Source organism: Aquila chrysaetos, chromosome 11, assembly GCF_900496995.4.
Source record: "Aquila chrysaetos chrysaetos chromosome 11, bAquChr1.4, whole genome shotgun sequence".
NCBI lineage: Eukaryota > Metazoa > Chordata > Aves > Accipitriformes > Accipitridae > Aquila > Aquila chrysaetos.
In genome coordinates this window covers 19060828-19074203 of record NC_044014.1, presented here as the reverse complement: position 1 = coordinate 19074203, position 13376 = coordinate 19060828, and the positions used below count along the sequence as shown (strand labels likewise).

The 13376-nt window shown below is 35.9% G+C and overlaps 1 protein-coding gene across 8 annotated transcripts in view; it reads right to left on the bottom strand.

Annotated features, from left to right (window-relative positions):
• The window catches only part of PLCE1 (phospholipase C epsilon 1), a 167225-nt gene that overhangs the window by 96312 nt on the left and 57537 nt on the right, over positions 1–13376 (bottom strand). The window lies entirely within an intron of this gene.

The window sequence follows — 13376 nt, the reverse complement described above, 5'->3', positions numbered from 1 at the left end:
GATAATAAACTGAACATCAAAAAAATTCCAAACTAGCATGACTTCTTGTAAAGTTCAACAGCCTCTGCAAAAAGGCACTAAATTAAAATACTGCATTTATGCATTAAACCTGAAATATCTATGAATCCAAAACTGATTTGTGAAGATTTTGAGTTGGGTTTCCAAACAGGCTATTTAAATAAGATGGTATTCTGGCTTTCAACCTATGGTTAAAAACATTCTAATGAAAACCAGTGTTAAGGATCACCATTAGACAAAAAAATGCCACATCAATACATCTGGTCAACATTTAAAATAAAGAATATATACAAAACTATTTATAAGACTATTGAATGTACCGTACTTTCAGTAAAATCTTACAGATATCAGTAGCAGAAAAACAGGTCTACTCAGGGTTTGCACTTTTTCTTGCTGAGCGGGGCGGGTTTTTGCAAACAGAAATGGTTTTAATCACTGTGAGCAATCTTTCAAAATGTTCTGCTGTCACATTCACTGCATTACTTCCAGCCTACACACAGGTCTTCTATCTAATATTGGTTTAGTACTCTTTTTCCAATATTTGTGCTAACACACTAATGAACTTCAGTCTGCAGCGTAGCAACTAGGTAATGTTTGCTTATGTAAAAGAGTCTAATTATCAAAGCAAGAATCTGGAAGAAATCTTTTCATTTAGTATACAAGGAGAGACTTGATTCTTTGCATTCTTGTATGCTGACTTACCGATTAACATTAATAATTCGTCTCAATGATCTGTGCTTTGTAATTACAAAGTATAAACTACCAAACTAAAAGTTAACAGAGGGAAAGGTCATTATAACTGTTACCAGAACAGGTGCTGAGACAATTTTCATGGGGTTGTTCCCCACCAGTCCTTAGATGTGCACAAGAAATAAGCCGATGTCTTAATGACTGGTTTTGTGATTAATGGCTTGTTTCTTGTTGCCATCCTTCCCCACATATAAACAAAATGCAGCTATCCATCAACATGGCAGAGACCGCATCCAGTCCTATGATGCAAGCACACATGTGCTCAGTCAAATGATAAGAAACTGTTTGCACAGTCTGTGCGTGCCGCATGTCAGAGGCACCGGCACCCTCACCACAGGACACATACGTGCCTGCCATGTAACCAAGGAGGGAAGTGGCTCCCGGCACGGGGATCTGCACACACATCCACTTCTGCCCCAAGACCTGCATTTACCCTGCCATGTAAGTGAGGAGGGTTCAAATGCCTTGCTCCCACGAGGTATCTGACTCTCTACAAACAGAAGTTGTGAACAATGATGTAATTCTTTCAGCCAGGTAAAGAAACTGAGAATAGCAGAAGCTTTGATTCAGCTACTAAAGTCAAAATTTTGCAAATTTCTACTTCTTATTTATTTTTTGCCGTAAACCAGAAAATCAAATACAATGCAATATTTATTAAAGTACATATTTCTTCTCTTAGCTTTAGTTTTTGTATTAACAATTTCTTGGGGAAAACAGTAAAATTTTACTCAAAATATAACAATTTATTAACTAGTAATGTAATTCAATGATTTGAAAAAGAGCACTGACATTTATTAATATATAAAAAAAAAAGTCTTTCACATGTTGACAAGGACTTTTATAACTCAATTCCATTAGAAATATGGCTTCTGTGATTCATTACACAGTGAAATGCTGCGGTATCTTTTTTTTCCTCTCCCTGCAAATTTTCCAAAATTTATTTGGTCTCAGGCTTCTAGAAATATTAAGCCTTTACTTAAGCCTCTCTATCTTCTTTTCTTTGGTATACAACAGTTTTATGGACTCTCAGACTCTCAGTAAGAACACTGCTCATCTCCACCTTTATTCAGAAAGAAAATGCACTCTTCAACTGTACGTTATCTGAATAGGATATATGCATACCTTTTAATCAGGTAAGTGTCTGCAAGGAACAGTGGGGATGTGCTTATGACACACCCTTCCAAAAGGGGTACTGTAAAATAGTGAAGCTGCCTTATGCATGGATTATGAGTGTGTCACACGTAGCAGACATAATTAGTCTTTTTACCTTGTTTAAAAAAATATTTAGTTAATGAAAATAATTTAAACTTCCCAAAACTGCAGTTACCTTCCAAAATATTTTTTAAATTGTGTTCTGCAACATACAAAAGCCTACACAACTAAAATTTCTTTCAGCTGCCAAAGCAAAGAAACCATTTGTTGACAGAAACAGGCGACAGTGTTTTGCTGGAGAGATTATACATAGAATAATTGTGTTAATCTCTTTTGTATAAAGTAGACTTCAGGGCACTAGCTGTCTCCAAAGACTCTGCGCTTCACGTAACATTTTCAAATACTGTTTGTTTTGATGTGTTAAAGCTCTGAACGTGTTACTTCTGCTGCACACAGATGCATTTACGAAAAAATACAGACTTACAATGTGTATATTTACCAGCCACTGAAAAGAACTGAAACAATCAGAATAGGAACATATCCCTCAGGTAACTGATAGGGAAAAACACCTTTCAGTGAGATTGCACCAGACAATTGGGGAAACTTAATCTTGCCTGGGAGACAAAAAAGTTGATTCCAAGCCAGGGCTTACAGTTCATCCTGGCAGATGTAGTTATATTGACCTATATCACTACCAAAGAATGATTACTGTAATTAACAATGAATGTGAACCAAAAAGAGTAAAATGCAGCACTAAACTGACAGCTACCTGTCAAAAAACAATGATTCACAAGGGCCTATCGCTCCTGATTCACTTTTGCCTTCCATATCAGATCAAAGATTTCAGCCATCTGCAGTCTGATGCTGCAGTATCTCACATACTACAGATTGAGCAGTAATTCACAAGAAACTGAGGACAGTATCTGGATCTAAAAGCATTGCAATGTTAAACGTACTTCAAATTTCTTTTTAAGTAGTGCAAAGTACTGACACTTACAAGGAGTTTAGGGTGAACTTTCTTACCTATACAGCTGTAACGAGCACACATGTAAATGGTAAAATTTATATGCAGTTATAGTACCTCAAGATTTACTTTAGACAATAAAAGCACAAATTCTAATATTTTTTATCTTTTTTTTTTTTTCCCCACAATACTTTTAAAATAAGAAATGAGCTGAAACAGGTAACTCCATATACTAATACACCGGTAGTCCAATGAAAGTATACTATGGCTTTGATAGATTTTTACTTTCTTCTATTTTTTAAAGAGATTTTAATAGTAAGTAAAATGAAAATAAAAATTACTTGCAACATAAAATTTTCCAGAATACTACAGAAGAAAAACATGCCCTCCAACTCAAAAATGAAAATTAGCATTAAAATAAATATTAAATTCAGGCAGAATTCCATCCTTGTAGTTTTACAGCCAAGTCCATATTTGGAAAATAAATGGAAGCAAATAGATTTTTCAGCTCTTAATAACATATGCAATAAATCATCAAAACTTTACTTTAAAAAACCCTCAGTTTTGCTTCTAGTAACTTAAAATGGTATCTGCAAGTTAACTTGTTGATAACCTTCAGGCAATAAAACTTTCTTACAGTGACAACAGACGTATTTTCTTAAGATATTCTTTAAAAATAACTATAAGAACAAGTAAGTCATGCTGGCCTTGAAACTATTCCGTATTTTTATCTTATAATATTTTCTTCTGTTTAATCATCACTACAATTGCAAAGTGCATTATGTCTTTTTCTTCACGCACACTACTGTAGGTTTACTACATAAAAGCGGCAGAAACCTAAACACCATAGCCGTTCTTAGCCCTACAATTTATGACAGATATTCCCCCAAAATGAAGCTGGAGTTCATGGGTGCTGCTGTACTGGAAATACTGGATATAGCAGTTCACAAAAATAATTGTTCTGATTTCTTATGTAAACTTATATGTATCTCTTCCTTTTTACTGTAATCTTTCATTTGTTTCTCTTTTCATATTTTTTCTGCCTCAGGTATTTAGCTTAGAACCTGGGTGCATGTTATCATTTTGCCAAACATCTAGCAGCTGCTTGGCGCGTATGAAACCCAGAAATTGGAATTAAGAACAGACTACAGATTCCTGTTACTAGGAAGCAGGCTTAATTTCTCTAAGTTTATTATAATAATAAAGAATATGTGTACCCCAAAAGTTCATTGTAAAGAACAGCCATGAAAAATTATGCTTATTGCTACTACACTATAAAAATAACAGAAAACAGGCCCTAATGGAGCTTTAATAATTCACTGCATTGCTTCTGACCAGCACCTGTCCAAACTCGAAAAACCTCCATTGATATATCCTGAATGATCAAAATGAAACACTGAAATGTAGGAGGTATGTATACATATATACACATATGCTCGGTTGCTACTACGCATTCCACTCTGATTTCCTGGCTGTTTACCTACAGAGCATTTTTCTATTATACAGGGCTGCCGACAGCCCATGCCCTGTGACACAAAGCCTTCATTAGTTGCACGTTTTTAAAGCAATTTTAAATGTCTGTAAACCAGAATGGTATATTAACAAGTAATAACTCTCAGGACAGTATGTCTTGAAGATCACTTAAATATCTCCTTTGAAAACACAAAGGTTTTACAGAACATACAAGCCTAAAAGCAATTAATAACATCACAGGAAATGCTGCTCTTTCCAAATTTGTTCTGTTCCCAGAAAAATTTCATTAAAATGAGTAAATTCTGATGGTGATTTTTCATTTTGGCACTGCAGGTTTTTCCGAAGAAAACCCTCATTAATATGGACCAAGCGAAGCTAACAGCGATCTCTTGGAAGTGATGACCAAGGACCGTTCCAATTGCTTTTACATGTATTTATTCCACAATAGTGTAACTCAAGCATCTATACCATGGAATATGACAGCAGCCTACTATGAAAAAAGCACTTTGGGCAGAAAGAAAGGAATATGTAAAGTGAACTTGGGTAGAGGAGAGGGGGGCTGAAAGAGGAAACACACTTACCAGAATAAGAATTTGCTCAGAACAAAAGGATCAGGCATTAATGCACAGTTAGACAATACTTCAGTTTTATGTCTTCCAAAATGGCACTCCAGCATCACACTTCGGAGCATTTATTTAATAAAATTTAAAGAAGAGGTGATGCTGATAGTCACATAATTTTCTGAAGGATCTTGGGGTTTCTCAGATTTATCTCATTCAGGTTATGACCATACATGCACTGATTAGCCCGTGACATCTCAAGATCACTGCCAAAGTACAAATGAAGAATAGATTAAGAAATGCTTTTTTGTAAAGATGTTGCCTACCTAGAGCCAGCACTTGTCACTGGCCATTTTCTTCCAAGGATGTCGTGGGGTTGGGGCGGGTGTGGCATTAAACAAAAGTGAAAGAATATTCTCCTATTACTCCTTACAAAAAACGGTATTATTGTAAAAGTGGAAATAAACAAATTTCCTAATGAAATTTCTATTACTAAATTACTTTTCCCAACATTCTTACTGAAAAACTGTTCATCTTATTAATCTCAAAATACCACCCAATATTATTCTGTTTAAACAAGAGTGAGGCCATAGCCCGAGGGACATTTCTTTTAGCTACAAACACAAAAGCCATTTTGGACATAATTATTTTTAACATTTAGCCCTTGATCTAGTTTACTGTGAGAGAACAGTCATTTAATTACTCTCCGAACAATGCTAAGTTGCTAATCGTTTGATTTTCAAAGATCCTGGAACAAACAACTGTCAACTGGGATCTGCAGAAATGCTGAAAATCAGACCAATCTATGAAAAAAAGTCTGCCACTGATCCGGGATTTAAAGTCAGGTCATGTGAACTCATACAGATTTCTAAGCCAATACAGAATAATTACAGACCTTGTTTTTAATCTAGCTCATATTTTCAAAAATAATTCCTGCTGTGCAAAAATAGAAATGAATCACACTATTTTGTACAGTCAGTTCTCCGCATAATTTACAATTATCTAGTCTGAGTAAACAGTACAGGTACAAAGACACTTGGACAGCGCTCTGAAGGCCAGGTCCGGAAAAGCACTGCAGCTTTCTGACCTAAGCTAGCTCCAAACAAATTACCAGTTTCTCAGCACTGTGTTTGCCAGATATCCCATTTCTGAGAAGGCTCACTTGCTTGTGCATGCTTATTGCTTACAGCTCTACAGAATCTAGTTACAGTGCTTCCTTCATCAACTTCCTCTCTGTGCTCTCATAAAGCTCAGGCATCTCTGCAGACAAATTCACTACAAAATTTGGTTAAGATGACAGCAAGAAATCAGATTCTGAATGGATGGATGTTTGCAATGTCAAGAGAAAAAAATGCTTTTTTTAAAAGAAAACTTTAAAAGCTACAGCAAAAAATGGTTGTATCGTATTTTCTATCGCTACTGCTAAAGTCACCCATTAAAATTTTGAAAAATCTTTTACTTAAATTGCAAGAAAATGTAGATGAAAGGCATACCTAAAAGAAAAAATATTTAGTATTGAACAGCAAGTTAACAAACATCTGTATTCAACTTCATTACAACTCAAACTTCCCCTGTAAAAAGTCAAATCTTTGGCAAAACTACAAACTTATACAAACACTCTTTTTTTTTTTTTCCTTAACAAATTGATAAATTTACCATATTTTTTTGACAATTTTACACCATTAGTCTGTTTCAGGACAGTTAATCTGTTACAGGACAGAAGCTTCATGTTATTATGCATTAAGTATGGATTCAAGGGTTCCAGCCACAAAATAACATTTAAAAAAATCAAAGAAAATAACAGCAGGAGAGACTGGAGGTGACCAAGTGTTGGGTTCAAATGTATACCACTGCAAATGTTCTGCACTCAAAAAGATCAAAGATTGACCATCCCTACATGACTTTCATAGATGAAAAAGAATGGGGTGCCACAAGTTTAGTATGTATACTTTTCTGATTTTCAAGAAGGAGGAAATCTTTAATTCATGAACTTTCTAAAACATTAATCTCTTGTAACAACTTCTGGTTACATGTCAGTGATGAGAACTGAAATACATTGAGCACTGAACGCATTTTCTGTTATGTCTAGAATAGTGTATATACCTGTCTTTCTTTCTATCATGTACTTAAGATTCTCAAGAAGACATGCCAGGGCTTCATTCTCAAACAGTTATGCAGGTTGTTCAAAGCTCAAGGATGTTGTTACTGTGTTTGGTAGAGATGATGCTCTGAACAGCAGAAAGGTCTGCTCTGTCAGGACTATTTCTTAGCTCTGTTCACTGACATGTCTTGTTCATGTTAGCAATGAAATAGGTTAGGCCTTCAGAAACTCTTTTGAGAAATCGGAGCTTTTTTTGTAAGTATTTTTCAGTGTTTGGAGTACAAAAGCTAGACATTCAGACTGTTAGAACATTATCTTCTTGGTGGACTTGGAAGCCTGTGACCAAACAAGCACACACCATTCAAGATGAAGTGGATGATGACACATAGTCATCCACAAGCTTTAGTAAATTGTACTGCCACTCAAATTTGCGTAAGATCCACTACCTATCCCAAGATACTCTCTGATTTCTTGTTTGTCATGACACTCTACTGCAGAGTTTCTCCCTAGGTGCACTGTGGCAAATATGGAAACAGCTATCTGGAAGCAATGCAGTTTTGCAAGTTGGGGTCAAACTCAAAAGTTCCCACAAATCCTTTCCCAGCATCTCATGACCAGTCTTTTTTGGCTAACAGGCAACATTCTTCAAGTATTAACAATGATCCCAGATTAAAATAAAATAATATAAAATAATATAAAATAAAATAAAAATAAGTTACATATTATGATGCCCTTCTTCATACTCAACAGTTTTGGAGATATATTTGAAGTCAGCCTCCAGCTGGCTCTGCAAGCCAATGACTGCCTTGCAAAGCAGAACTGACAGCAGTTTCAGCAATGGCACTTGCCGTCTAGCCTGCCTGCAGCTCTACCAACAGGAGAAAAAGAACTGTCACCACCTGAAGAACTTTTGCTGAAACACAGCCATCTGGTGCAGGTTCGCATTTGTGTTCAAGAAATAGCAGTAAAGGACTGTTTTGGCACAGTGTGATGGTCACCATCCACCACAGCAAGTCAGGGTGACAAAGAATAGCCTCGGAGATCCGTATGCAGGTAATCTCAGAGCTGCAGCAGCAACTCATCAGCAAGAAAGCTGGAGCTACAAAAACACATTTGCAGTGAAATATATGCAACTGTGCAAAGACTGTTCAGAACATCACGGGTTAGCAGTGTTCTTTACGTCTTAATTTTCTCATATCTTGGCTCTATGTATTTTCACATGGTGCTTAAACAGAGTATCTTGACTACTGAGATGCTAATTTTCGTAATGGAAAAATTCCTTAAAATATCCCTAGACTGCTGAAAAGCTGTTTTGTATTTGAAAAAATGCCTAGAAAATAAGAGAATACAATGCCATGGTGCAATCTGAAGTGTACCTCATAACGTACCAGGAATACTGTTGTCTTGAGGGAGTGGGGGCAGGGAAAAAAACCTTGCTCAAAATACGTGCACAGAGTCATCAATACCGCTACAATTCTGCCCAGTACTTGACAAATGCATTATTTACTCTAGGGTGGTTCAGGCATATTCAGGGCAGTGTGGTTCACAGGTGTTGTTCGTCTTTTGCCTGGCACACTATAAAGAAGAAAACCAGGAACTACTTTAAGAACAAAGGAAATAGAAAGGTTTGTTTACTGCAGCAGCAGACCAGCATGGAAGCATCAGGAGAGACAGAGGGGAAGATGTCTGAGTAAATAGTTGAGGTATAAAGAATTTAACTGTCACTGCATTGAGGATGCTTTGAATGCAGTCAACAGAAGGAGTAGTTAAAAGAGGAAAGAAAGGAAATACAGTAAGATGAAGTAAGGTGGGGGGGTTTCTGCATTGGGTGCATTTTTCAATGCATTTAACAAGATTGTGATTTTTAAAAAAATCTCTGCTTGCATGATTTGCAACTGCAGGCAGTGAGTCAAGGCAAACACTGTGTGTTATGCCCTCGCTGCGCAGAAACTTTGGGGGGGATGCGAAGCCAAGATACAGTCTAGCATATACTATCACTTTCTCCGTACAACAGGAATAAATCTACTGAGTCAAAAGGAAGTTGCCCTCCCCGGGGCATGGTGTGTATGACTGGCAGATGAGGTGCGTGCAGCAGAGTCTGTCCAGTTCCCTTACACATCTGAAGGAAAGAACACATCACAGGAAAGGAGTAATGGTCTTCAAGTACCTCTTCATCATAGGAGTCAAAGCTTGTTCCAGCATACTCATGACAAACTAATTCACTCATGGCTTTTCTAAGTGTCTAGTGTTACAGTCACTGTGGGAGGCCCAGATGTCTTCCTTTGTTTTTCTGTACGTGAGCTTCAGGTTCTAACACTTTAGATAAAACACTGCAGTGACCTGTCCCCTTTGGTCACCCTTCCAGCAATTGTTTTGTCAATATTCTTGTTGCAATGTCTGTTCCCAAAGGCTTTTCAAACTTTCGCTCTCTCTTCAATGATAAAGGAAGATGTGGATCTTTGCAGTGCCAGGACAGACCACAAGACAGACTACCATGCTAGAGAATAATAACGCTCGCTTACTCAACAGCAATTTTTGCTGTGTATCAAATTTCACACAGTAAGTTGTAACTGGGCAACATGGCACAGAGTAGCAGAGGACACACAGGAAAACAGATGAGTTCACCCTGGTAATATGGGGAGCAGTATCGATGGCAGCTGGAAGGCTGCCAAAAGAGTGAACAAGCGCAGATGTGCCCAAATATGAATATTAATTAACTGATGTTCTGTGAACTTTCTACAGCTTCAATTGCAATTACAGAATATGCATTACCTCACCAGCCAATATTTCTTATGAATTGCATCCTGTTAAGGATGAGATCATTTCAAGGAGCAGAAACTGAATTTAACGAGGATGAAACCATCTTGCAGAGGCAATCCCTAAATGTAACTCAACATTCTTCAGAAATAATATCAGCCATCCCCATTCAGTTCTGGTATATGACCAATGTCTTGAGTAGGGAAATCTTTTCATTCGTGATCATGAGAAAATGATGAAACAGTTTTAAAAAACCAAATACATTTGAGAGTTGGATTTACTTACAACCAGAAATTGTAACAGCAGACCCCAAACTTCCGACAAGTCATCATCTTCACTTTTGATAAAACTTGGTTGCTATTACTTACTAATTTTCCATTTCTGTAAGGTAACAGTACTAATTATTTTTAAAGCCATTACTAAAGGAAAGATGGACTTCACGGATTTGGAAGACAGACAGAACAGTGCAATATAAATGGGGCACAGATTTACCACAGCATCTCCACCCCCAGAAAATCCTGCTTAAAGAATCATCAGTCCAGTGGAGAAAGAACAGTAAAATAGTCCTTGTTACTTCTCATGGCAGGTAATACACTTTAGATCCAAATTACTAAGAAGAATCATCTTAAGATATAAAACAGAGGCTGACAAAAGACATCAATTAACTGTCATTTGAAAGATTGTTCATAAGTACTTGAAATTTCAATTTGATTAAGGAGAAAATGAAAGGATGACACCAAACACAACAAAGGAGCTCTTCACATCACTTTTCAGCAACATGAAACAATGCCCTTGCCAGTGAGAGAGACTTCTGTAATCTTACCCAGAAAGGGCCAAAAATATCACTTTCTGGTCAGCCAGATCAGCTATTTATATTTCTCTTGGCACAAAAGTGTATGTGAAAAAATATTTTTCATAATAGTTATTAATTATTTGATTACTAAGTTCTCTTGTAAAATTCTTCAGTTTAAATCATAATTTTCATATTTTTCTAGAACTTCTCAACTTGGTATTCTGAGTTAAATTTCTGTTGACTGTTCTACTCTTGTCAATTCCTCATGCAGCCAGTATTCTCTTTTTATTTTCTAAATGAGTGCTTATTTACTTCCTCCAAACTTTTATCAACAAATTCACTTACAAACAATATGCTTAGTAACTAAATAAATTTAATATACTCTATTCAAACATCTGTGTTATTTCAACTTTATTCTAAAAATAACTACCTATTCTAAACATAACTACTAAGCTAATGCACACCTTTATTTATTTACTGAGAAGATGATAGTTTTACTAGTCTGATGTGGGTCACATCTTTGAACACCTCATCACGTGGACTGCAGTTTCTTGAGTCAGCAGCTTTCAAAATTGTCTACTGAGTTTTTAACATAAAAGTATAGGCACCACACATACTTCTGTTCTAAAATTGTATTACTTTTTTAAAATACATTTTCATAATGACTTTTTGATACCTCTGATGAAAAACAAAGATATTCCATTCATATAAAACTTCTCAGGTGTGCTATAAAAAGTATTTAAGCCAAGAAAAAGACTAGCAGGTTAACTTTTCAATAGAGAATAGAAGTTTTACTGTAGCCAAGTATATTATCTAAAATAGACAGTAATTAGGATTCAAACTCCATGTCAGAAAGCAAACTGAAATAATTCAAACAGCTTAGATGTTAGAATATTGAATGTGCCATGACTGAATAAGTTCAACTTGAGAAATGCACATTTTCATTGTAAATTCCACCTTTTGTTGTACATCTTTAGAACATCAAACTGCAATGGTATGCTACTATTAAAACGGATCTCTAAGCTTTCCAAATGCAAGTAAAAAATAGTAAGAAATACTAACAGAAGCCACTGAAAACTCTATTTAATACATCCTTAAAGGCTTACGTTCTTCAAAGGTAGACACAAATTAATTACTTTAATTAGGTCATTAAAGGTTTCAAACAGGCATTATGTTCATCTTTTCCATTTCTGAAACACTGACAGTGTGACGGGCACATTGCAGACAGGTGAATGCCGAGCATTCAATGCAGAGGAACCCAACAGCCCCTTTCCCGCATGTCTCTCTCTTCAACTATTATTCTGTATGTGGAGCGATAGTGAGTCTAGATTTTCTCTAAGAAACAAACAAACAAAAACCCACACACACTTCAGATACAGGCAGAAATCTGCGTGGTTTTGTACCTCACTAACAACCATAATCTTCCCATTGGAGAAAAGGCTTCCACAGAACTCATACGTTTAAAAATAACTGCATCCCCACACATGTGAACTGATTATTTAAACAACTTTGAAAGATGAGCTTAGTTGCATATTTCTGAACTGCAAATTGACAGCAAGTTTGAGGGGTAACCCACAGTACAGAAAAAAAACTTAAGACATCTCCTGTCAACAAGACCATCTTAAAAAGAAAGAACCAAACAGAAAACCTAAAAATTATGGCTGTTGAAGACCATGTCTCACCAGTCCTTAAACATTTTGTTTGTTGTCCTCTTTCTACAATCATATCTATTTGCCAAAGCTAGCCATAACTACTTCTGCAAAACTCTGGCTTTACCTGTTCTTTTAAAATATTATTTTAATATGTATACTTATATAACTGATTCAGAAAGCATACAGTCTATTCCATTCCTGTGAGTCTGATATTAAAAGTCAAAAGATAATCAATGGTAGGGGTTAAAGTTCACAGCATTGGCTAATTCAGTTTTTACACAGTGTGATACTGCATGCCTGCGACTAAAGAAACTGCTTAGAATTGCTTATGAAGGTCTCAAGCTCAGAGTAAACGTGTCAAAGCTCAAAGATGAAGTACATGTAATAAAACTGTCTTCATATTTATACAATCACTATTATTATTTGTATCAAAGAAAGACTCATATTGGGATATTATTGTACTATACATTGTGGTTTTATATTGAAAGGTGGATCTTTCAAAATCTATCAGAAACAGCCTACAGTTTAGATCTACAGTCAGAAACATAAGTATTACATAAACGTAAAGGGCAACAGAACCTTGCTGTATCTCTAAATATTTTCATTTATAACCAATTGTAATTGATATTGTTGTAAAAGATCAGTAGGCATATTACTACAGCTGTAAAATGTATGCATCCTACCCATGGCATACAGCTAATAAAAGAGCAACTTGGAGCATTTTCCTTAGCACAGGAAATCTAGTTCTCATTTTCTAATTTTGTAGACGCTGAATCCATGCCTATTTGTTTGCTTGTACTTCAGCTGTTGGGTTCATAGGGTCACATGAATAATTATAAGATTATTTTGGATAGTACTTAGGGGCCAGGAAATTCTCAGAGTTTTCATGACTGAATTGTTTAATAGACTTTTAGGTCAGGCTACAGAACATGATTTCATGAAACAAAATACATTTGTTCTATAAAGAGGCATTTTCCACTTTAAGGGTTTTTTTCGTTACCTAGAAATAGAAAAGGCACTATTCCTTGCCCAAAGTAACAACAATATATCGATACTCTGAACCTAATTTTTAAATGACACATTTAATATTAATTTACTGATAAAAAGCGAGTCTTCATTCATCACTGCTCACAATGAACATTTAAAAACAATCCTT